At 36.9% G+C, this 26218-nt stretch overlaps 1 pseudogene; it reads right to left on the bottom strand.

Moving 5' to 3' along the window:
• Window positions 1-14: 14 nt before the first annotated feature.
• Window positions 15-8987, bottom strand: LOC120150154 (annotated as a pseudogene).
• Between the last annotated feature and the right edge of the window lie 17231 nt (window positions 8988-26218).

Genomic DNA, 26218 nt, shown 5'->3' with positions numbered 1-26218 from the left:
ATAAAAAAAATTGATAAAACTATTAGGAGGTCCCTTAAAAATTATTAATTTATAAATTGGTACACGGTGTAATTGCATTTTGGCCCCCCTAAAATGATGAAATGATGATTTAATCCTACTAAAAAGAAGAGTTGAAAGTAAAATATGCAGGCCATGTTGCAATAATTTAGGATCAAAAGGCCAACCCGATGTATGTATTCTAATGCTGCACCTTAAACAACATGAGTTTCATTTAGCCATAAAACCTAAAAACTAAGTCCATACCAAATGCATGGGTAGCTGTGAACTGTAACTGTGAATAACTGCAAGCCACAAAGCTTAAAAACCAAGTCCATACCAAATGCATATTTAAGAAGGCTGCAACATCCGAGTTCCACATCGGACAAGAACCAGCCTTTGTCCCGGCTATGACTCTGGTGTTGAAGTGGCTTTTGGCTCTTCTCGTCGCTTTTTTACAGACTTGGGATCAGTTCCCTGTCCTTTCAATGAACTTGGGGCTTTCCGCTTAAAAGCTTCCACAACCTCGGCTGAATCAGCTGAGTTCTCTTTCATGCTCTCACTTTCTTTCACCTTTGATGAACCGGATTTTGACTTTCTCCCACCATTTGCATCCGATTTACCACCACTTTTAAGAGGCTTACCCTTGGAATTGGAGGAAACTTTGGGGGCTTCCTGTTTGGTCTTGGCTGTTTTTGCAGCATCTTCCTTCGGCTTTGTGGTAGATTTCGGTGTGACATTGACATCATCCTTGGGTTCGGTAGACTTGGGCATGTCAACATCCTTGGGTGTGTCAACACTGTCCTCGTTTTTGGATTTGCTGCCCACTTTTGAAGCATCGTCAACTGGTCTACTACCACTTTCAGGGGTATGATCCTTGGCTTTGGTAACATTGTCCGATTTATCGACATTCTTGGAGCCATCCACTTTAGTACCATCTTCCTTTATTTTGCTACCAGACCTCATGGCAGCACCCTTGGATTTTCCGGACGAAGCTCCGCCACCCCTGGACATCCAATTCTGAGATATTCAGAAATCAAGGAAAGAATCGTAGCAAAGATTTTCGTTTGAAAGAATTCACGAACCTTTTTGGCGAAGCATCCATCTTGGCTTTCTTTCTCGGCTGATCAGCAGTTTTTGCTTTCTTCTTTTGAGAGCTGTTAATGGAAATGGAAACAAGGGGTCGAAAAGATAAGGCCACAGAAGATATCAGACAGGAATAGAGCAGGAAACGGACATGTAAATGCAAAGCTAGTACAAACTACCAAATATATCAAGCCCTAAACCTACAGTAAAACTCTAGCTTCAAATAGAATTAGGATTGCTAAATATCGGAAGATATATCGACATAAACTGCACAAAAAACCAAGCAGGTTTCATGACGCAAGGCCCAAATACATAATGACACCATCTAGAACCATGATTGTGGTTCAATAACTTTAGCAATCAAGAATCACAATAGGAACTTACATTTCAGACGAACCACTTGGATGATCTGCTGCGACTTCCTGTTTAAATAAATTATTAGCAATCTAGAACACAAATCAAATAAAAGCTAGTAATATATATTAATTAGGAAAACTGACCACCCAATCTGACCCAGGCTCATCTTTGATCATCTCCCACTTTTCTCTCTTAAGATTCAAAATTTCTACATCACCGTCATCATAGAACACCTAAAGACAGGGAAATGAAGAATTTTAAAAATTATACCATAAACAGTTAAGAGGGAAAACCTCAGGTAACACATGCAGGAAAAGAAAAGCATATAAGGAAGCTTTTATCTTAGTTGATGTGCCAACCTTATGCTTCTTTTTAATAGGATCAAATGATTGAATAACACCGTCATAGAATCTGCAAAACAATAACACCCATAAGGAGAGTAAGAAACTGAACCTTTAATCAAAGTGTAAAGAAAATCTAATATCTATGTACATTTACTTGATTAAGTTCCTTGACTAAAGTAAGTCAAGCCAAAGACTTAATAAATCTTAATACAAACATGACTTGATTCAGAAGTCATTAAACCTCCAGGAAAAACCTCGAGGCAATTAACAAATAAATAACCAAGTGGCACTTAAGACGTCATCGTTCAAAATAACCAAATAATTCACCCTTTCAGGTACATGTTATTTACTTTTTCCACTAAGCATCCAACATAAAACCAATTGGTAGTAAGTGAAGAGGCCCAACTGAAATAAAACAATAAGAAATCTAGTCCGTAAAGATGTGTGGTAATACCATTTAATACCATCCTCTAGTATAGCTCGACAAGAGACTACACATGGACAACCTCACTTAAGATAGTTAGGAACAACAGAACACACTTTGACCTGATACCATGTTATGCATTCAACCTAAACCAAATTGTAGTAAGCAGAGAAGGTCAACTTTAATAAGACAAGAAGAAATCCAATCCATAATTGACAAGGATAACGCCAACCAACACTTTTATTTTGAACCTCTTAGAAAAACTTAATAGGAGAAGTGATGCCATTTTGCTAGCAGAAAAGATAGGTTTAGTTTCATACCATTCATAAGGGAGAGAAGGGGAGAGGGGGGGTTGGGATGGTTGGTGTCTGATCTTGGTTTCATGTTTTGGGGGTGATCTGCTTTCAAGAGTTTACTGAATAAGATTAGGAAAGGCACCTGTGATTAACATTGAATCACAGACCACTGCTGGCTTCTATGTCAATTGTCTGTTGTTCATCAAGAGATTTTATTATCTTCATATTATAGCTTTTTTATTACACACTCAAATCTTACATTCGCACCACATATTTGAAAGAGATCACTTGCCATTAGTCATTTGTTTTCCTTGGAGCAAATATAAGTTTGAGTATGAACATGGTAATAGGAGGTTATAAACTGGTATGGGAATGGTAAGAGAAAAGATCAAACGAATAATATTTCAGGTTTCTTTTTAGAGAATCACTTCGGTAATACTTGCAAATAAAGGATGGAAATACAGAAATATATATACTTACGCATGGTCTTTAGGCCACCAAACCTTCACCTTCAAGCCAACCAGATTCTCACCATATTCTAAGGTATCAGATCCCTGACAACAAATAAAAATAAAATCTAAATCATTTGTTTCCAGAAAAAGGACATGCGCTATCATTGCTTCAACTATGTTCAGATCGCAGTTTGTATGAACAAGAGTCAAATAAAAGGATTACGATTAGTCATAAATATATTTGAGCCTCCATTTCCATCATGTGAGATAAAGGGACAAGCTATGATCTCAAGAAACAACAAGGAAAACTCAAAGTTAGCAAAACGAAACATAAAAGTAGAACACAAAGGCAACCTCAACAGCTTTTACCTACAGACACTTACTTTTTCTTTACTTTGGGTATGCTTTCTCTTGGAATTCATCTTAGGGGTCTCATCCGCATGAGGATCAAGTTGTTGATTTCACTGCCTTTGGAGAACCAACCATTTCCTAATTAAACGATAAAACAACACTTATTCCCTTTATTTAAGTATCCAGAACAGCTAAAATGTAAATAATAAAGCTTTAAATAAGCAACTTAAAAGACAAAAATTAAGCACCTCATCCTCATTCCTGGTCGAGATTTGGTTCCATCCTTCTCAGGAAGAATAACTTTTCCCCGAGCTCGCTTTTTCTTATCCTTAAGTTTCCTTGAAGAGGATCCATCTGCATTATTACTACTAGAATCCACCATCTTTGATATCTGCTTCAGTGGTTTTTCCGCTGAACCACTTGCAGTGCCACTTCTTTCTTAGTTTTATCTACACCGGGAGGAGCACTATCCTTTTCGAAACCGCCGAAGCAACCTTTTTCCCGATCGTTTATTTGTTTTTGCTTCTGAATCAATTGACACTTCAGATGACTTCTTAACATTGTCAACAGAAGGTGTGATCTTGCTCAAGCCATCTTTCTTTTTTGGCCGAGCAACCTTGATTGAATGGCTCTCATCATGTACAGCCCCGCTTGGGGCTGGGGAAGCAACATCATTGGGTTCATCCGTAATTGCTTTTGTCAGGGAAGGCTGAACATCTGTCTCTCTTCTATTTTCCGTGGATACAACCCCATCAACAGAAGGATCCTCAGAAGGTGGATGAGCATCATCCTTCCTGTTTTTCTGATCGGCTAAGGTCTCAACTTCCTTACCATCACCATGAGTGCTGTCAGAAGGTTCTGTTGGTTTGAATGAGATTGTCCCCCTTTTTCATTCATACTTTGTTCTAACTTAGAATCTGAAATGACCACTTTGTCACCTTCCAATCCATCAAGTTCAGAAACAGTTGATGTATCAACATTCTCAGACTATTGGCAAAGCAGTCATCCTCTTGCTTCTGTAAGGAGTTTGAATCACGTAATGAATTGTTTTCATCAGTTTGAATAACACCATGCTAACAACTGAAGTTGGAGATTTTTCATTTGCATGATCAACTTGTTCGGTTAAAACGGACTCTTTAGGAATCTCCTCCTGTATAGGATTTGAGGATTCATAAATGATGAATTTCAAGTATCAAATTCTAATAACAAGAGTAGAATACAATGAAAAATAAAGGAAGCACTTGAATCCACACACACTCATAGAACATTGACAACTGACAATAAATATAAGAAACATGCCTGAACTGCATTCTCCAAAGGTTCCTCTGCTGGTTTGCTCTCACATCCTACAGCAAATTAACCCAAAAAAGAAAGAAAACATTAAGGTTACTAATACTACTCTATGTTGCCAAAGAAGGCATAAAAGGGATCAGTAGGTGTCTTAGTGTGCCAGCACAAGACAAGCTTTTGAAGGATGTCTTGAACAAAAGAACTGAAAAAGATAATAAAAAAAGATCAATAATGAAGTACTGTACAAAATTAAATAAAAAACTCTTAACCTTATATAATCAAATAGTGCCTAATACAACAACAACAACAACAAAACCCAATTCCCATATGCAATGGGGTAAGGGGGAGGTAGGGTAGTAGGCTGCCCCCAACGCCAGGTTGAGAGTAGCTTCCGTGGAAGACCTCCGGCATTCAGAAAATTAAAATATAGATAAAATGCAATGCATGTAAATAAATACATAAATACATAGTTGTACAGTATTCATATGCAGTCATTAATATCGTTAATATCATATGCGCGTCTGTAATGGGCAGTAATCTTTGTATATAGACAGAAACGTAAGACCCGACTAAATTTAAAAGTGAAGAGAATGATACACAGAAGTCAAACGATAGCAAGCCCAGTTCTAAGCCTTCATAAATACCAATAACAGAAACGGATAAAAAGTAGAAGTTATGTAAATTACTACAAAGGCATTAAAAGAAGACAGAGATGTGACCCACACTACTCGACTATCCTAGTCTTAAGTATAGACATACAAAACCAGAGAGAGAAAAATGACTAAACGAATTGTCATCAAACAAAAAGAATTTATAGAATTATATTCAGATGAAAATGAGATAATTACCACACGTTTGTCAGTAGCATCATCATTCTGCACCACAGCATTGGGTGCCACTTGGCATATAGAAGCTACTACACTATAATCCTCATAAGCAATTCCCAAGCTCTCTACAGCTTGAGTTAGGTAAGGTTTCAGTTTTGATGCACAGTTTTCAAGAACACTCTTCGCCAACTTCCGAGCAATAGGAAGAACTTCCTGAGAGGAAATAGATGCCCTACATGAGCTAAACAAGATTGCAGAAGAGAACAGATAGAAAGTGACTCATATGGTAACAGACCTCATTATCTTTCTTTACCCTAGCTAAGATTGGGGAGAGCAGCTCCATAGAGATGTCTTCACTTTCTTCCAACACAAGGGTCATAATCGTCAGCATTGATGTAAACACAGTATCTGCATGATAATCTCTGAAAAGCAAACAAAAAGAATCACAAGGAAAACAATGGTTCAGAATGCATATACATGATAGCATACTAAACCACTTCTTTGTTCTCTTTTATAATAGCAATCTACTCCAATAAGAAGCCTATAGAAGGATGAATATAACAGAATGACAACTTTCTACTTTAGATAATGCAATAACCATCTTGTGGAAAACTAAAGCCTACAAATCACACAGAACTCGTAAGGTGGAAATAATGGCCAAGATTTGTGCCGATGAACGAATGTGAACAAGGGAATGCATCTCTCCAATCATGGACTTAGTTGTACCTTATTGCATTAAGGAAATGCTGGAACATCTCAATGATAAAGCATCACATTCAAGATCCAACATCACCACACATGATCTGACTTTCGCAACAGTTTCAAGAATTGAGATCCTCTTAGTATGTGAGCGACTGGACTTGTCAGATAAATTTTCAAATGATGATACAATCAGTTGAAAGATCTCCTGCATACACATTAAGAAGAATCATTACTTCCAGTGCAGAAAATGGGTTTTAAAAGATCATGAAATATGCAAGAGCGTCCAGAAAAAATGAATTCAAAGTACCTTCATTGGTCATCATTATAAGGAGCATCTGGTGCAGTTATCCTTGTTATCTCACTGATGCAAGCACCAACTGCAATTTTAAATCAGTATCGGGATGTCTGAAAAGCTGCTCTGCAATCAATGCTTTAAGTGAAGGAGAGATTGCATTTTGCATTGATTGGCTTGGTGCTTGTTCCACCCTTGACAGAAAACTCTCGACTTGCTATATTTGCAGAGGGTAGAAAGAGCAGACAATTATCAATCAATGTAAAAGTAGAAAAACAAGCATAAAGCACAACCCAGAACAAAAAAATATTAGATAATCAATTTGATCATCCCAGCTTCATTAGGAACTGCTCAAAAATTACCCATACAGAATAAAATTCTATGAAAAGAAACAGATTTAATACATAATACAGACAACAGTAAGGGTACAGTAACCAGTGAAAAAAAGAAACAATGATGCCCCGGTCAAAATGTCAAATAGGGAGAAGAAAAAAACAAAACTACTTGGAAACCATTCTAGTTCAACTTGACTATAAACCAAAGACAAATTTAAAGTATCCAACACCCCAATCAGCACTAATTTCTATTGCAGTCACTTATACAATAAACAAGTTGTAAACCCTAATTAACAATGAGTCTAAGGAGATAGCTTAAAAGAGAAGCAGATCCCAGACAAACAATTTATCAGAAAAAATGATTAAAAGTTGCCAGAAAACATCTCACCACACATTTTTTCACATCCACTTCAAGTTTTACTTGACACCATGAATACATAATTTAATACCAACTTCTATATCTTGTGCAACAAAAACATATTTTCACATGCTGAAAGAATTTTCCTTACTAGAAATGTTTTCAAATACAAGCTTTCCAAAGTCATTAAAAACTTTAACTCACTATTAGAAGTTAATTTCCAAATGATCTAGTGCTTAATTAACTAAGGAAAAGAAAAAAAAAATCAAAGGACACACTATCCATTATACTAGTCCTAAGATTTTATAAAATTAAAGCCAGATATGTGACTCCCTTCAATAGGAATCAGACCGTTACGATGCATAAAGGCACAAAATATGCACACGTGTAAATTCACACTCACTTAAATGGAGCTCGTGAGATTAACTTTTGAAATAAAGACCGTTACCATGCATATTGACAAAAAAAAGCACAAACTTGTAGATACTCACATAACTGCTTGTATGTTTCCCTTTAGAGAGAATCAAAACCATTAGGCCACATATGAACAAAAAAGTGAGCACGTTTAGATACACGCCAACTTAAATGCACCTCATATGATTCCCTTTAGGAGGAATTAAGGCCGTTACGCCGTATATTGACAAAAACACGTGCACTTGTAGACACACACTCACTTAAATGCAGCTTGCGAGATTCCCTTTCGGAAGAATCAAGACCGTTAGGCCGCATATAGAAAAAAAACTGTGCGTGTGTAGTTAAATGCTCACTTCAATGCCATTCACGCAAATTTTTTAATTTGAAAGAATTTCAAAACATCAAACCATTTCCTTTAGGAGGAATCAAGACCGTTAAGTTGTATATTGACAAAAACGCACGCACTTGTCGATACAAACTCACTTAAATGCAGCTTGTGAGATTCCTTTTAGGAAGAATCAAGACCGTTAAGTCGCATATAGACAAAAAAAAATTTTGCGAAAGCCGTTTGCGCGCATTTTTAAATTTGAAAGGATTTCAAAGCGTCAAACCATTTCAGCCAAATATTTTCTACTGCATAGCATTTGCACTCAAATACAAGCAACATTCTAGCATTGAAAACTATTATACATATCAGATATTTGACAAATTATATTATCAGATATTTGCTACCGCAAAGCAAAGTTATTATTCATATCAGGTATGTGAAAAATTCAAATTCATAGCATGTCTTCAAAAAAGATAGAAAATTGGCAGCATTTAAGAGTGGAAAACAGCACCCACAGACAGAATCAGAACTGAGCATCAGTTAGAAATCATTTTTGAACTTATTCAAGATTACAACAGTAACGGCATAACCATAATTGAACACACGAATAAATAGAAAACATAAAAATAAAACCTTTAGGACAAAGAAAAACTTAGATCACGAAGAGGCAAATGCAACTTACTTCAATATCAGAAAACCAAAATTATTCACCAAAAAAGAAAACGAAACCGTCATGCGTGGCATAAAAACAAAGAAATGAATCGAAAAGGAGTGTGAAAGAGTAAAAGAAGAAGCTAGGGTTTACATCGAGGAGAGTGATGAGTTCATCAACTGACGAGGGAGGTTCGAGGAGGCTGTTTCCGGCCTCCAACAGCAGCTCCAGCTCTTTATCAGATGAAGCCATAGCTTCTTTTCCTTCCAAAAAAAATTATGTACGCACCTGAATACACATAGACACAGATACAGTTTAAAATCAGAGTCCAAAAGTCACCATTTCACACCGTTAAAAAGCTCAGAACTCAACCTTACAGAAAAACACACGAAACCAAAACAGAAATTCAGGCAGAAAACAAACGGGATTTACTGGAGATTAAGTTAGGGTTTTGGGTTTTTTCCGGGAGCGAAGTGATACAGTGAGATGAATAAGAACTTTCGAAGAGGAAGTACTGTCATAAAAAAAAAACTAATATTTTTTTTAACTTAAAAATACATTTTTTACGGTTGGTTTTTCGGCAATTTAAAGGGGAGAGAGATCCAGCGAGCTTGTGCTCGGATTCCGCCTTGCTTTTATAAACTGTAGTTAAACTACAGCTTCAATCCACCTTGGATTTCCGGGGCCACCTGGTGGTATTTCCTGGGCCACTGATTTCCTTTTCTTTCTATGGAAAGACTGTAACGGCTAAATATACAACTAAGCAATGTCACGTAATATACACCATTTATTTACCAATACAGACAACAATTATAATTTTAAGTGATAAATTTAAAATTTACAGATAGATTTTATTAATTGCATTATATATATATAATTATAACCTTGAAAATTTAATTTTAATTTAATTCTACATTGAAATGTTTGTTTTGATTTAATCGTGCACGTTTAAAAAATAATATACATACATAAATGTAAATTTATATTATGTTCACAATACATTTTCTACTAAGCACGAGATAATCATATCCTAGTCATTACAATCAGTATTCAAAAGAGATAATATTGAAACTATCAAATAGTTTTAATAGTTAAATTAAGTGTTGATTTCTTAAAGATTTTAAATTTAAATAATTATATGTATAAAATATGTGATTTTATAATAATTTCAGATTATTCAAAAAATAATAATTATCATTGACACCAAATAACAACACCAAAACATAAATCTCATTGTAAATCATTCATTGCGGAGAAGTTTGGCTTTTCCAATTATTTATAGTAAAATTTAAATTTCTTTTTAAATATGAGTTTGGGTGATTGGGTTGACATAAATTCATGAAATTCGGTCTAAGGTTTACCTCTAATGAACTGCATAACCCAATCTCCAAAAAATAATATTTTATAGAATATGTAGGATGATAAATAGTTATCTATTTGCCTTGAAATCCAAGCATCCTTCGTTATTTTTTATAACTATTGGTATTCGATTTATCAATCAATCAATCTAGATCAATTAATTATTGATATTAAAGCATTCTTCGTCATCGTCGTAATAATAAAGTGTTGCGGAAGACGGCTATCGGATAGAACAAAATCGCAACTGATAATTTGAGAAAATAAAAATGAAGATAAAAGAGACACAAAATTTACGTGGAAAACCCCTAAATAATATAGGGTAAAAACCACGGGCAACGGTAGAAGAATTTCACTATGAGAAAAATATGAATTACAACCTCTCTCGATCTACTAAGGAGAAAACAATGATAATTCTCTCTTGATAAAAATGAGAAAACAACTCTCAAGAAACTCTCTAAATTCTCTCTAGTATTGGAAGAAAGCTAGAATGCTTTGGGATGGTTTTGAAGCTAAATGAGCTAGGGTATTTATAGTTGAAGCTTTAAGGACTAATTTGTAAATACCCAAAATTACAATGACTAATTGCATAGTTTTACCATCCAAAATTTTCAACAATTTGGTGGCAAAATTTGACCAATTTTACCGCCCCATTAATGCCACCAAATTGCCACCCATAATGTTGACTAATGATGCAATTTGGTGTGTCAATTTTCAACAATCTCCCACTTGAAGATTTGATTGGAACAATCATATCTTCACACCATTCTTTCTACCTTGTACCTTTCATGTTGCTTACGTCTCTGACAGGCCACAGGAGGATCGACACCAGGTAAATTTATCAGCGTTGATCGCCTTCGTCATAAAATCTGCTATGTTGTCTTTGGTATGGATCTTCTGCATATCTACTGTCCCTTCTTCCACCTTTTCACGAATAAAATGGTACTGAACTCGTATGTTCTTTGTCCTTGAACGAAATGTTAGATTCCTTGCTAGATGCAAGGCGCTTTAACTGTCACAAAACAGAGAGACATACTCTTGATTGTGCCCAAGCTCCTCCAATAGCATCTTCAACCATATTGCTTCTTTACTGGCTTGTGTAGATGCTACATATTCTGCTTCTGTTGTGGATGTAGCCACAACTTACTGTAATTTTGAAACCCAGCTTACAGCTCCACCAGCAACTTTAAACACATATCCTGTAGTAGATTTGCTTTTATCAAAGTCCCCTGCATAGTCAGAATCTATATACCCATTGATTAGTAAGTTTGATCCTCCGTAATATAATGCAACATTTGAGGTCCCTTTTATGTATCTCAGGATCCTCTTTACTGTATTCCAATGCTCTTTTCCTGGATTCGCCATGTACCAACTAACCACTCCCACTGCTTGTGCAATGTCTGGTCTTGTGCATATCATAGCGAACATTAAACTTCCCACTGCTGATGCATACGGTACTCCAGACATCTTCATCCTCTCTTCTTAACTGCTAGGACTCATACTGGAGGATAATTTGAAGTTAATAGGAAAAGGGGTAGAAATTGGCTTACAATCTTGCATGTTGAATCGTGACAAGATTTTCTTCAAGTAATTCTTTTGTGAAAGCCAAATCTTCCTATTACTTCTGTCTCGGTGAATTTGCATCCCTAGAATCTTATTTGCTGATTCCAAGTCCTTCATTTCAAATTCCCTAGCCAGTTGTGCCTTCAATTCTTCAATATGATATTTGTTGGGTCCTGCAACCAACATGCCATCCACAAACAACATCAAAATAACAAAATCGTTATCACCAGACCTCTTGAAATAAGCACAAGGGTCTGCATTAAGTCTGTTGTATCCAAGGCACATAATGAAAGAATCAAATCTCTTATACCAACACCTCGGCGCCTGCTTTAGACCGTACAGAGATTTGTTCAACCTGCAAACCAAGTTCTTCTTTTCTTTTTCTTCAAAACCTTCAGGCTGGAGCATATAAATTTCTTCTTCAAAATTTCCATGAAGAAAAGCTGTTTTAACATCTAGCTGCTCTAGATGTAAGTCCAATGTAGCAGACATTGCCAAAACTACTCGAACTGTTGTTAGTCGAACCACATGAGAAAATATTTCATTGAAATCAATACCTTCTTTTTGAGCATATCCTTTGACCACCAGTCTTGCACGATACCTCTCAACTTGATCGTCACCATTTCGGTTGATTTTGAATACCCATTTGTTACCAATTGGCTTCCTTCCTTGTGGTAGTGGCACAAGGTCCCATGTATTATTTTTATGAAGGGCTTTAATTTCTTCTTGCATCGCCATCATCCACAGTGAAGCATCTGAGTTGTTTATTGCCTCCTGGTATGTTGATGGCTCACTGTCCTCTGTTAAAAGGCAGTATGCAATATTACCTTCTATAACATAATATGAGTGCCAATTGGGACGTCTTCTCACACGATCTGATTGATGAGTTGTTGGAGCTTCAGAACTCTCTGGTTCTTGTTCATCATGTGTTGGTTCTGCTTCAGAAGAATCTCCTTGTTCAAACTCTTTTTCCACATGTATCTGAGTAGTATCTGACTTTTCAACGCTATCATCGTCTTCTTTTCTTTGTAGTTTATCTTCTACAAAGATAACATCTCTACTGATGATCACTTTGCGGGCAGTGGGATCCCACAAGCGATACCCCTTTACTCCAACAGCATACCCCAAGAATTTGCATTTCCTGGATTTTGGATCCAACTTTGAAATTTCTTGGGAGTTGTACATCACGTACACTGTACTTCCAAATACATGGAGGTTTGAATAATCAGCTGGTTTTCCAGTCCACATCTCCATTGGTGTCTTCAGCTCTATTGCAGTTGATGGAGCTCGATTCACCAAATAACAGGCGGTATTGACTGATTCTGCCCAGAATGATTTTTCTAGGCCTGCATCCCTCAACATTGCTCTTCTTATTTCTAACAAGGTTTTGTTCATCCGCTCTGCCACTCCATTTTGTTGAGGAGTGTTCGCCACTGTGAACTGTCTTTTGATGCCTTCTTTCCTGCAAAAGTCAACAAATTCTTCGCTTATGTATTCTCTTCCATTATCTGTTCTGAAACACTTGATCTTATTTCCAGAATCAAGTTCCACCCGCGCTTTGAAGTTTTTGAAAGTTGAAAACACGTTTGACTTCTTCTTAATAGGGTGCACCCAACATCTCCTAGAGTAGTCATCAATAAATGACAAATTATTTTGCTCCACCTAGGGATGTTACTGGTGCTTGCCATACGTCATAGTGAACCAATTCTAGATCACTTTTTCCTCTAGAATTTGATGTGTTGAATTTCAACCGGTGCTGCTTACTTGTTATGCAATGCTCACACAAAGTAAGTGATACAATTGTTAAGCCTAGAAGTAGCTTTTGCTCCACAAGGACTTTCATTCCTTGTTCTGACATGTGTCCAAGTTTCTTATGCAATAACATTGCAGAATCTGAACTACATGAGGCTACAGAGGCTTATACTTCTAGCAATGTCTCTCCCTTCAACATGTACAAGTTTGCAGCTAGCTTTTCACCTTTTAGCACCACAAGCGCTTCACGGAACACCTTCATGATTTCTTTTCGTGTTTCAATCTTGCTAGCATTATTATCCAATAATCCGTAGGATAATAAATTTTTCTTCAGACCTTTCACGTGCCGCACATCTCGAACAACTTTAATTGTTCCATCATACATCTTCAATTTGATGGTTCCCACGCCAACGATCTCTAAGGCATGATCATTACAACTATACACAGGTCCTCCTGAGACAGGTTCATAATGATGGAACCATTCTCTTCTTGAGGTCATGTGATATGTTGCTCCCGAATCAATGAGCCATATATCTGTAAATCGTTTTCTTTATTCCATGGTGGTTGACGCTTCACAGCATAGAGCATCTCCATCATCTGAAGTGTTTGTGGTATTGCCTTGTGGATTGGAGTTTTTATTTAGACTCCAACAATCCTTCTTCAAGTGACCCTTCTTTCCACAGTTGTAACACTTTAAATTCTTCTTGTTTCTCGACTTCGATCTACCATGTTTGTGACTGCTGCTTTGGCCACGTTCTGTTGATCTCCCTCTCATCGTTGTCATCGTTGTCAACGCTTCTGCTTGTTGCAGATTTACTTGTATGTCTTCCTTGTTCTTGCGCCGATTTTCTTCTTGTAAAATAGCAGCTGCAACGTCATCGAAGACTAGACTGGTGACATTACTGTTTGTCAAGTTGATGATGAGTTGATCATATGAATCCGATAGACTTTGAAGTAGAAGTTCAGCACGTTCTTGTTCTCCTATTTTACAGCTTAAGGATGTAAGCTGAGAAAATAAAGTGTTCAGTGTATTTAAGTGCTCCGTCACTGAAGTAGATTATGGTATACGGAGAGTGTACAATTTTCTCTTAATGAAAATTTTATTGTGCAGCGATGTGGCCTCGTACAGTTTGGTGAGATGATCCCATATCTCTTTAGTTGTCTTCTTCTCCTCGATACCTGGCAATACTTCATCTGTTAATGCTAGATGAAAGTTTGCCATAGTATTTCCGTCCATTTCGATCCATTTGTTGTCGTCTGTGAAATCTACTGGCCTTTCGCTGATAGCTGCTAGACAACCGTCTTTCCTCAGGATGACCTTCATCTTCAATTTCCACAATGAGAAATTTCTCCCATTGAACTTTTCAATATCAAATTTCGTTGTCATTGCTTCGTTTACGGATAACTCCCACTATTTCACTATCGTGAATAGTTCTCTGGAACCTTCAAAGAATGGGTAATAACTTCTTACTTTCTTATGTTGGAGGATACACCTTTCGCTGGTAACCACAAAGACAATAAACAGATATTACACACTCTAATCTGGCTTTGATACCAATTGTTGCAGAAGATGGCTATCGAATAGAGCAAAATCGCAACTGATAATTTGAGAAAATAAAAATGAAGATAAAATAGACACAAAATTACGTGGAAAACCCCTAAATAATATATGGTAAAAACCACGGGCAACGGTAGAAGAATTTCACTATGAGAAAAATAGGAATTACAACCTCTCTCGATCTACCAAAGAGAAAACAATGATAATTCTCTCTTGATAAAAAGAAAAAAACAACTCTCAATAAACTCTCTAAATTCTCTCTAGTATTGGAAGAAAGCTAGAATGCTTTGGGATGGTTTTGAAGTTAAATGAGCTAGGGTATTTATAGTTGAAGCTTTAAGGACTAATTTGTAAATATCCTAAATTACAATGACTAATTGTATAGTTTTACCATCCAAAATTTTCAATAATTTGGTGGCCAAATTTTACCAATTTTGCCGCCCCATTAATGCCACCAAATTGCCACCCATAATGTTGACTAATGATAGCAATTTGGTGTGCCAATTTTCAACATAAAGCATATATTTACTAGTTTTGGTTCCTAAGGAGTCGAAAATGGAGGCATTACTAACCATCTAGATCGTTATTTTTTTATTAATATATGATGATTATAGAATAATATTTGTTCTAAATATTTTTAACTATTTTACGATAAAATATAAAATATCATTGCAGTCTCTAGTACTTGAACTTGAGACATTTAGAGATAATAATCATCGTTTTAAACACTAAGATAACTTGGTTTATACTGCTCTTAAACTCATAAAAAACTCAATTATGCTCATTTCTTTTTGTTTTTATAAATAGTTTTTAAAATATTCGTCTTTAAAAATGTACTTTTAAAAGATGTACTTTTAAAAGATGGACTATTCATCAATTGTCTTGAATTAGGTATGATCGAGTATCAATAAAATTATCATTTTAAAAAGATTTTGACGGTTCTATTTGAAAAAATACAATTTTGGAAGCCCATGTTTAAACCGCATTAAAATTAGATTTCGAGAGTGTCGAAACGATTTTTTTCTTAAAGGTGAAAAGGTGAGATTTTGAAAACCACATCAATTTTTAACTTATCCCTTTCAATTGATTTTTAAATTAAAGATAAATGCGATTTAAAAGACCTCTTGTTTCGAAAATTTTTGGATTTCCTTTATGATCAAAAAATACGGTTCAAAGAGTCGCCACCAATCTTTGATTAGGGTGTGATTGGGCACCCAAAAATGTTTTGTCATTTTAAATAAAAATTAATTTTAATTAAAACAACAAATTGAGGTTTGCGTTACCAAAATCCGAGTTCGGGAGTCGGTTACGTGTGGGGAAGGATTAGCACCCCCACAACGCCCTAAATCGGTACCTAATCAATTAATTAACGTCCTTGCATTGAACTTTACAAATTCTAATTCAATTTGATTTTTGATCCCATAAAATAAAAATGTAAATTTAAAATATTCAAAACTCAAACAAATTAAATTAAAATTACCAAGTCATTTCAGAAAGATAAAGAATGTTCGATTATTTACAAATATCGAGACCAGATCTTAAAGATATAACAACCTTTTCTCGATATATTTAAATAAACGAACATTTCTTTTTCTCTCGTCAAATTTTAGGTGACGAATCAAATTTTTGGTTTCACTTTCGGGATACACTTTTAATTTAAAATCATTAAAAGCGGACCTCAAATCAGTTATGACTGCCCACTTACAATAATTTTAAATTAAAAGGGTATTACCCTTAATCTAATTATGTAATATGTCGAGTTATGCAAATGAGGTTATCATGCATATTATGCAAAAAAAAATATGTCATGCCAAAAAATAATTAAACTAAATTAAAAATATCATGAAAAAAAAATATTTAAAATTAAAAATTAAAAATATAAACAATGCTTATTAACATATAACGTATAAATATGACTCAAATGTAAAAACAAAAACTTAACATGTTAAACCATAAATTTTTTTTTAAAAAATGTATATTTACATAAATGTGGTGATTAAATTTAAATGAATGTAACAATTGATAGCTAAGTTAAAAAAAAACAGAAAAGATTATATTCAAGCACTAAGATATAACATGAAGAGAATTATGTGCCAAATGTATAAGTAAATGGAAAATAAATATACTAGTGTCCAGGACTAAATTCAAATGTTCATGAAATAAAAAGGCAGAATTAAAACATAAAAGATTCGACTTCAGGACCAGAATGCATGACCTTGAAAGTTGAATGGCTCACTTTGTGGATAACCCACACGTGAAATGGGTACTCTAAACACCTAAACGACGTCGCTTTATCCCTGTTAATTAAAACCTAAGATTTAACCTAAAAATTAAGCCTTCTTTCTGTTAAACTCAACCCCTACAACGTCGTTTCACCTAATACCCTCCTACTTTCTTCTTCAATGAGAACCCTAAAGTTCTAAACACCGGCCACTGCTAACAACCATCAAATCCAACCCACTCCAACAAATACTCGATCAAACTAGGTAAATCTCCTTCCCCTCTCTTCTCTTCACTTAGAACAGCGCCCTTCTTCTTCCCTAACTCTCTATTGTTCTCAATTGAAATCCTCACTGCACCCCGATGATAGCTCCGACGCTCGAAAAAGGTAGACCTCCTCTTTCTCTCGCTCTATTTTTTTTAGTTCTTATTTTTTTTCAAAACTTTCCCTGACTTTCGAACAGTGCCCATGCATGCAGAGGAAACACTGCTCGCCCACGCTCGAACTCTTTTCCCCGACGGCCACGCGACTCGATAGACTAAGGTAACCAAGATAAATCTCTTTTTATTCCTATTTATTTTGATCTCAAAATGATACAAGTAAATATAAATAAAACCGGAAGACAAGAAGAAAAAAAAAAGACTGAAGAAATACCCTGTTTACATAGAAATTTTTATGGTGTTCTCCCTGTGCTCGAATTTCCCACTGAATGTTGATGGAATTTCTGCTTGATTCGTTTTTTTAGTTTTTTATCGGACAGTAGAACCCCCTTTCTTTCTTTCTTTGTTATTTTTCCTGTTTCTTGTCGTTTTTGTCTTGATCGTGTTCCTCCGTAATGCTTGCTATTTTTTTCTCCAGAAAAATGGTTTCCGTTTTTTTTTCCTTTACTCTTCCTTTCTATCCCTCCCCATGGTTGATAGTTTCTAGTAGTTAAACCCCCTCAAAACTGACCATTTACAGTTTTTTAATTCCCCACTATCTAATTATTCCAACTGCTAAAAACCAACCTGGATCTCTTTCTTTTTCCGCATCAAACTGTTGTCAATTGGTCTTGAGCTGGACCTTCATCTGGTTTGGGCTCATCTGGGCTCTCATTGCTTCGGGTCTGCTCCGACTTGGCCCCGGACAGAAACGAGCATCTACAGCTGCCCCTCTTTGCTCATTGTCGTGTAACGAGAATAGAACAAAGATCAAAAGATGATCGAATTTGTCCAGTCATGAGAACTTCAAAAGATTAAACCACTCAATATTACGTCGGGATAAGTGAGACTTGAAAAATCTTCAAATGACGAGTCTGTTCCCTATTCCTTCAGGAAGTATAAGACTCGAACAATCTTCATAAAACGTGTCTGCTCTCTATTCATTCAGAGAGTATAAGACTTGAACAATCTTCAATAAAACAGGTCTGCTCTCTACTCCTTCAGAGAGTATAGAACTCGGAAAATCTTCAATAAACAGGCCCGCTCTCTATTCTTTCAGAGAGTATAGGACTCAATCTTTAACAAACGTGTTCGCTCCCTATTCCTTCAGAGAGTATAGAACTCGAGCAATCTTCATAAAACGGGTCCGTTCTCTATTCCTTCAGAGAGTATAGAACTCGAACAATCTTCAACGAACTTGTCCGCTCCCTATTCCTTCAGAGAGTATAGGACTCAATCTTCAACGAACTTGTCCGATCCCTATTCATTCAGAGAGTATAGGACTCAATCTTCAACGAACTTGTCCGCTCCCTATTCCTTCAGAGAGTATAGGACTCAATCTTCAATAAACTTGTCCGCTCCCTATTCCTTCAGAGAGTATAGGACTCAATCTTCAACAAACTTGTCCGCTCCCTATTCCTTCAGAGAGTATAGGACTCAATCTTCAACAAACTTGTCCGCTCCCTATTCCTTCAGAGAGTATAGGACTCAATCTTCAATAAACTTGTCCGCTCCCTATTCCTTCAGAGAGTATAGGACTCAATCTTCAACGACTTTGTCCGCTCCCTATTCCTTCAGAGAGTATAGGACTCAATTTTCAACAAACTTGTCCGCTCCCTATTCCTTCAGATAGTATATGACTCAATCTTCAACGACTTTGTCCGCTCCCTATTCCTTCAGAGAGTATAGGACTCAATCTTCAACGAACTTGTCCGCTCCCTATTCCTTCAGAGAGTATAGGACTCAATTTTCGTCTGAACAACATTCTTGTCAAAATCTCAAGACCAGTTATCTTCATCTCGATGCTTCAAACTCTTCAATCTTCAACTATCATTGGGAAACCTGCAAATGCTTAAGTCATCATGCAATTATGAGTGTCATGATCTTATTCATGCCTAAATGTATGCAATTATGCAATTCAATGCGTTTTCTTCTTTGAAGGAACTCTATCTCCTTTTGATCTCGATGGAACTCGGTTTCATATTGGGCACAGAACATTTAACCAGTTCACCCCAGTTAACAATCTCAATTCCATATCTCTCGGCTTAACAGTACCTTGACTTATTTCTTTCTTGAAACCCGTCAGTACCCATGACCAACTTCTTGATCAATGATAACCTCCTTGGGTCATCTTTTAATGGTTGAGATTTTCTTTGAATTTGAGGATTTTAGTTTCCCATGGCCACACAAGCTTACATGTTTAAACCATTGTCAACTTCAGAATACCTGCATTTTTCAAAACCTTTTGCACAATAATACAAAATGATCTCATGTACTTCAAGTTAAGCTATATGTTTTGACCTTTCAAAATAAGATGTTTGTAAGAGGGAAATTAACAAGAAAATACATCTCTTTATTTATAAAATGCAGAGAATTTTTAGGTAATTTTATGGCAAACTTTTAACTGAAAACAGTAAAAGAACAAAAGAATAGGCGTCTTCAAATATCAATAATGCAAATGCTTTTGAACTGGCACGCCGTTAGAATGTCTCGAGTGTAGCTTCTGTCAAAAGGATCTCCAAAATTGTGATGCTTACGAGTATGAAGCTACTTCTAAACTCCCAAATCTCTATTATTTGATGCCCTAAACCAATATTGAATCTCATATGCATTCAATTTCTCTTGGTTATTTCAATCGAGACTCAAGTCGCCCTTTGCGAGTTTTCAACTTGAGACCTCCTTTGGTTCCAAGACGCCCTTTTCGGGTTTTCGTCTTGAACCCTCCTTTTATTTCTCTTTTTTTCATTTTTCTCTTTTTATTTTTCTTTCTTTTTTTTCATTTTTATTTTTTCTCATTTTTATTTTTTCTCATTTTTATTTTTTCTCATTTTTTCTTTTCTTCTTTTTCTTTTTCTCATTTTTATTATTATTTTTTTCATTTTTCGTTTTTTTTTCTCTTTTATTTCTTCTTCAAGCGAAATATCTCTTAACAGCGTCGGAATTCACTGGATATGGTAATTCTGATCCGTCCATTTCAGTTAGGACTAGAGCTCCCCCAGAAAAGGCCTTCTTGACAACATAAGGTCCTTCCCAATTGGGCATCCATTTTCCTCTGAAATCTTTCTGAATAGGCAAAATCCTTTTAAGCACCAAATCTCCCTCATGGAATTCTCGAAGACGAACTTTCTTACCATGTGCCCGTATCATACGTTTTTGATACATCTGACCATGACAAATAGCTTTCAATCTATTTTCTTCAATCAAATTCAACTGGTCATACCTAGCTTGGACCCATTCTGCCTCATCAAGTTTTACCTCTGACAAAATCCGAAGTGAGGGAATTTCCACCTCAATAGGTAAGACAGCTTCCATCCCATAAACCAAAGAAAACGGAGTTGCCCCAGTTGAAGTCCGTACTGAAGTTCGATAAGCAAACAGAGAAAAGGGCAACTTCTCATGCCAATCCTTATAGGTCTCAGTCATTTTTTCTATGAGCCTTTTGATATTCTTATTGGCCGCCTCTACTGCCCCATTCATCTTTGGGCGATAAGTGGTGGAATTATGATGCTTTATTTTGAACTGTTTACAGACCTAGTCCATCATCTTATTATTTAAATTCAACGCATTATCGGAGATAATCCTCTCGGGTAAACCATATCTACAAATGATCTCTTTCTTCAAAAATTTGCATATTGTAGACTGGGTAACATTTGCGTAAGAAGCCGCTTCTACCCACTTGGTGAAATAATCTTTGGCTACCAAAATGAAGCGATGACCATTTGAAGCCTTGGGCGAAATTTGTCCAATAACATCCATGCCCCACATTGAGAATGGCCACGGAGCTGTCATTACATGCAACGGATGAGGAGGAGTATGTATCCTATCTCCATAAATCTGACATTTGTGACATTTTCGGGCATAATTGATACAGTCTGTTTCCATAGTTGACCAATAATACCCAAATCTCATAATCTGCCTAGCCATAACATGCCCATTAGCATGGGTACCACATATTCCCTCATGCACTTCTTCAAGAATCAATTTGGCTTCTTTCGCGTCCACATCTTAACAAAACCTGATCCAGACTTTCTTGTATAGGGTCTCACCATCAAGCACATACCCTGATGCCATTCTTCTAATGGTTCTCTTATCATTCTCAGTAGCCTGTTCTGGATAACTCTGATACCTTATATATTGCAAGATATCATAATACCAGGGGTTTCCATCTTCTTCTTCTTCAATATTAAAACAATGGGCTGGATACTCATAAGCCTTCATTTCAATGGGCATCATATTTGAATGCTCGTTCATCTTAAACGCTGCTGCCACTGTGGCTAAGGCATCTGCCATTTGATTCTCTTCTCTGGGGAGGTAATTAAAAGTTACTTCTTCAAATTCTTCAACAAGCTCCATAACCAACTTACGGTATTCTACAAGCTTGGGATCTTTTGTCTCCCATTCTCCTCTGAGCTGGTATATTACCAAAGCTGAATCTCCATACTCCTTGAGCATTTTTACTTTGCGTTCAACAGCAGCTCTAAGACCCAGAACACAAGCTTCATACTCAGCCATATTGTTAGTACAATCAAAATTAAGCCGACTGGTAAAAGGATAATGCTCTCCCTCTGGTGAGACCAAAATTGCCCCGATTCCATGTCCCAAGGCATTTGAAGCACCATCGAAGTTCAACTTCCAATATTTGCTAGTGGATGCCACTGCTTCTTCTACCGAAATAGCCATTAAATCTTCATCTGGGAAATCAAAGCTCAACGACTCATATTCTTCCGAAGCCCTGCTTGCAATGAATTCCGCTATAGCACTTCATTTAATTGCCGTCTGGTTTACATACTGGATGTCAAACTCGGACAATAAGATCTGCCAACGAGCTAATCTTCCAGATAATGCAGGCACACCCATTAGATATTTCAAGGGATCAAGCTTGGATATAAGCCAAGTAGTATGATACAACATATATTGCCTAAGCCTTCAGGTAGCCCACACTAAAGCGCAACACAACTTTTCAATGGGTGAGTATCTTGTCTCACATTCAGTGAACTTCTTGCTGAGATAATAGATAGCCCTTTCTTTCTTCTCAGTTTGGTCATGTTGCTCCAGCACACACCCCATTGAATTTTCATAAACCGACAAATACAGAATCAAGGGTTTGCCTGAGATGGGTGGCGCTAAAATCGGAGTGCTCGACAAATATCTCTTCACTGTTTCAAAAGCTCTTTGACAGTCTTCACTCCATTCTCCTGAGTTATTCTTGCGAAGAAGGCGGAATATGGGATCACACTTTTCCGTCAGCTGTGAAATAAACCGAGCTATATAATTCAATCTCCCCAAAAATCCTCTGACTTCTTTTTGTGTTCGTGGGGCTGGCAAGTCTTGAATAGCCTTTACTTTATCTGGGTCTATTTCAATTCCTTTTTTGCTTACTACAAATCCCAACAGCTTCCCAGATGTCACCCCAAAAGTACATTTATTTGGGTTGAGTTTTAACTGGCATCTTCTTAGTCTTTTAAAAAGCTTTCTCAAATTCCCGATATGTTCTTCCTCTGTCTTAGCTTTGACAATCATATCATCGACATAAACTTCTATCTCTTTATGCATCATGTCGTGAAATAACGTCACCATGGCCCTTTGATATGTTGCCCCGGCGTTCTTCAATCCAAATGGCATTACTTTATAACAAAACGTTCCCCACATGGTAACGAACGTCGTTTTTTCCATATCTTCAGGGTTCATCTTAATTTGATTGTAGCCAGAGAAACCATCCATAAAAGAGAACAAAGAATTTCCAGCAGTATTATCCACTAGCGTGTCTATATGTGGCAAAGGAAAATTATCTTTTGGACTAGCTCGGTTGAGATCTCTGTAGTCGACACACATTCGAACCTTCCCATCCTTCTTCGGTACTGGGACAATATTAGCCACCCATTCAGGATATTTTGGCCACTTTAAGAAACCCGGCATCAAATTGTTTCTTCACTTCCTCTTTAATCTTGAGCAGCATCTCGGGTCTCATTCTTCTCAGTTTTTGTTGTACCGGTTTACATTCAGGCTTTATTGGCAGTTTGTGAACAACCAACTCTGTATCTAAACCCGGCATATCTTCGTATGACCAAGCAAACACATTCTTGTATTCTCGAAGCAATTCTATCAAATCATGTCGACCTCCAACTGACATAGTGGTACCAATCTTTATTTCTCTCTTATCCTCATCTGTCCCCAAATTCAAAATCTCAGTAAGCTCTTTATGAGGTAGAATATGCTTATCTTCATTCTCCACCATTTTCAGCAATTCAGAATGTAGTTCACATCCTTCATCATCATCACAATCCTCGATCTCCCCTTGACATATAGGCTTTTCGAAATCAATCTCCGGGTCAGAGTCATTGGCATTCATATTATTGATATCTGAGCTCCTGAAAAAATAATGAAAGAGAAGATATATATACATATATACATATGGGAGGATATTTTCCCATATAAATAAATAAAAAGAAATAAATACATACATATATACAACAAAGAATGAATGAATGAAATGCATGGGAGAATGTTTGCCATTTGGAACTAACAGAATGCATCCTTTATTGAAAGCAAGAAAAAACAAACAGCTTAACCCTTTACATAAAATCACCTATTGCCCCAGGGTATGAACAACAGGGAGAAAGTTCCAGTGCATTACTCTGTAACAGATTTGTAAACTACAGGCAATTCTTTCGCGGTCCAATTGTTCAACACGAAGCCCGGTGGTGCAGGATAAATGCCCATAGCTCTCATTTTCCTCGGATTCATCATCAGTTATAACATTAATGCCTAAATCTCCCAAGGCATTCTCAACCATCGTCTCAGTGTTCCTTGTATTCCCTTGAAACATATGCCCCCCAGACATGAAAATGCTACTCAACGGCGGGAAGGTCATGGGTTCCCAGCTAAGGTCTTCACCAGCCAATCTGGCCTTTCTGATTTCTTGGCCCTTCTTAATTCCCCTCATCTTATCCCTCGAAGTTGGCTGATATCCCAAACCAAATCGATCTTTTTAGTAATAGGGCATATGGGATTCACCGGTCCTTGCAACTGTCGGCCTAAACCCTTTCCAACTTTTGCTCCTCTTCCAAGAGTCAATTTAAGCCCCATCTTGGTACAGTTTGACAATCGAGGCTTTGGTATCTTCTTGCCTTCGGCCACAAACGTAGCATTGACAAACTCCAACGATCTGAAAGAACACTCGACGGCTTGCTCATCAACTTCAATATACGGAGCAGTAGTAGAAACAGAAGCAATAATGTCCTCTTCAGCATGAATACATACCAACCTTCCATCAATCACAAATTTCAGTCTCTGGTGTAATGTGGACGGAACTGCACCGGCCTGATGAATCCAAGGCCTTCCCAACAAACAATTGTACGTAGGCATAATGTCCATTACGAGAAATTCTACTTCATAAGTTGCTGGACCAATATTCAGAGGAACATCAATCTTGCCCAACACTTCTCTTTTAGTCCCATCGAAAGCTCGAACCACACTTTGACAGGTTCTCATAAGTGTACTATCTAATGGAAGCTTCTTCAGAGTCACTAAGGGCATCACATTCAAAGTTGAACCATTATCAATCAAGACCCGGGACAACACATGCCCTTTACATTTAACTGTAATGTGCAAAGCCTTCTGACTACCAATCATCCCAGAAGGGATCTCATCCTCAGAAAAAGATAAAAAATTATCAGCTTGTATATTGGAAACTAACCGATCCAACTTTTCAATGGGCAACTCTTTCGGAACAAAAGTCTGGTTCAAAACCTTTAACAGAGCATTCCTATGGGCCTCTGAACTCAAAAGTAATGATAAAGCAGAAATACGGGCAGGCAACTTGTGTAACTGTTCCACAACACTGTATTCACTGTGTTTCAGAAAACTTCAAAAATTCTACCGCTTCACTCTCGGTTACTGGTTCATTAATAACAGGCTTATCCTCTTCTATCTGCACATCCACTTTTTTCCCTTTATCAACTGCAACCTTCTTCTCAGACTCTTTAGGTGGATTAAGAGAATAACACCTACCACTTCTAGTAAAGCGTCCCACCTCATCTACTTCCTCATTCTCTTTTGTTACATCTCCCATATGGCAATCATATCTCCAAGGCACTTGTTTATTATCCCGATATGGGAATGGAGATGGAGGTGTAATAACCACTTTCGGGGCTACTTTCTCAACAACTCGATTTTTGGGAGTAATAATTAGAGGACAACTGGCATTGTATACCCCTTTAGACGATCCTTTTGAAGCGCAAACTTCCGCTTCCTCTTCTTCAGCAATCTCTCTAAAGAACTCAATTTCTTTACTGTCCATCATGTCTTTGTACCAAAGATAGGAAGTCAGGACATTGTTGAATATTGTGTCCTTCACTGTTATGATACAGACATACCTCTCCACTGTTAAACTGTTCACCCATCAAACTAGGCTTCAACAATCCTACCTTGACCATCTGGCACCACACCCAACTCATGGGTAATACTACATCACTAACCTTCCTTACAATTCTCTTTCTTTTTTCTTCAGTAATCGCATTAACTCCTGCCCATGCATGGCTTGGCAACGGATTCTGAGCTATATTTGGCTGCTCACTGTCACCAAAGTTGATGACATTCCTCGTTCTCAAAGCTTGGACAACCTTCTTAAAAGCAGTACAATTCTCAATGGAATGCCCAGGGTTCCCTGCATGGTACTCACACTGAGCACTAGCATCATACCATTTGGGAAAAGGAGGTTGTATTGGTGTCACGTGATATGGCGAAACCACATGTCGATCATACAAAATCTGAAACAATTCCTTATAAGTCATCGGAATTGGATCAAATTGAGGCCTATCTCTCTTTTGGTCCCTTACCCCTTGT

The sequence above is a fragment of the Hibiscus syriacus genome, unplaced genomic scaffold (genome assembly GCF_006381635.1).
Source record: "Hibiscus syriacus cultivar Baekdansim isolate YM2019G1 unplaced genomic scaffold, ASM638163v2 tig00111014_pilon, whole genome shotgun sequence".
NCBI classification, from domain to species: domain Eukaryota; kingdom Viridiplantae; phylum Streptophyta; class Magnoliopsida; order Malvales; family Malvaceae; genus Hibiscus; species Hibiscus syriacus.
Note: the sequence above shows the minus strand (reverse complement) of the source record. Positions and strands in the feature narration are given on the sequence as shown.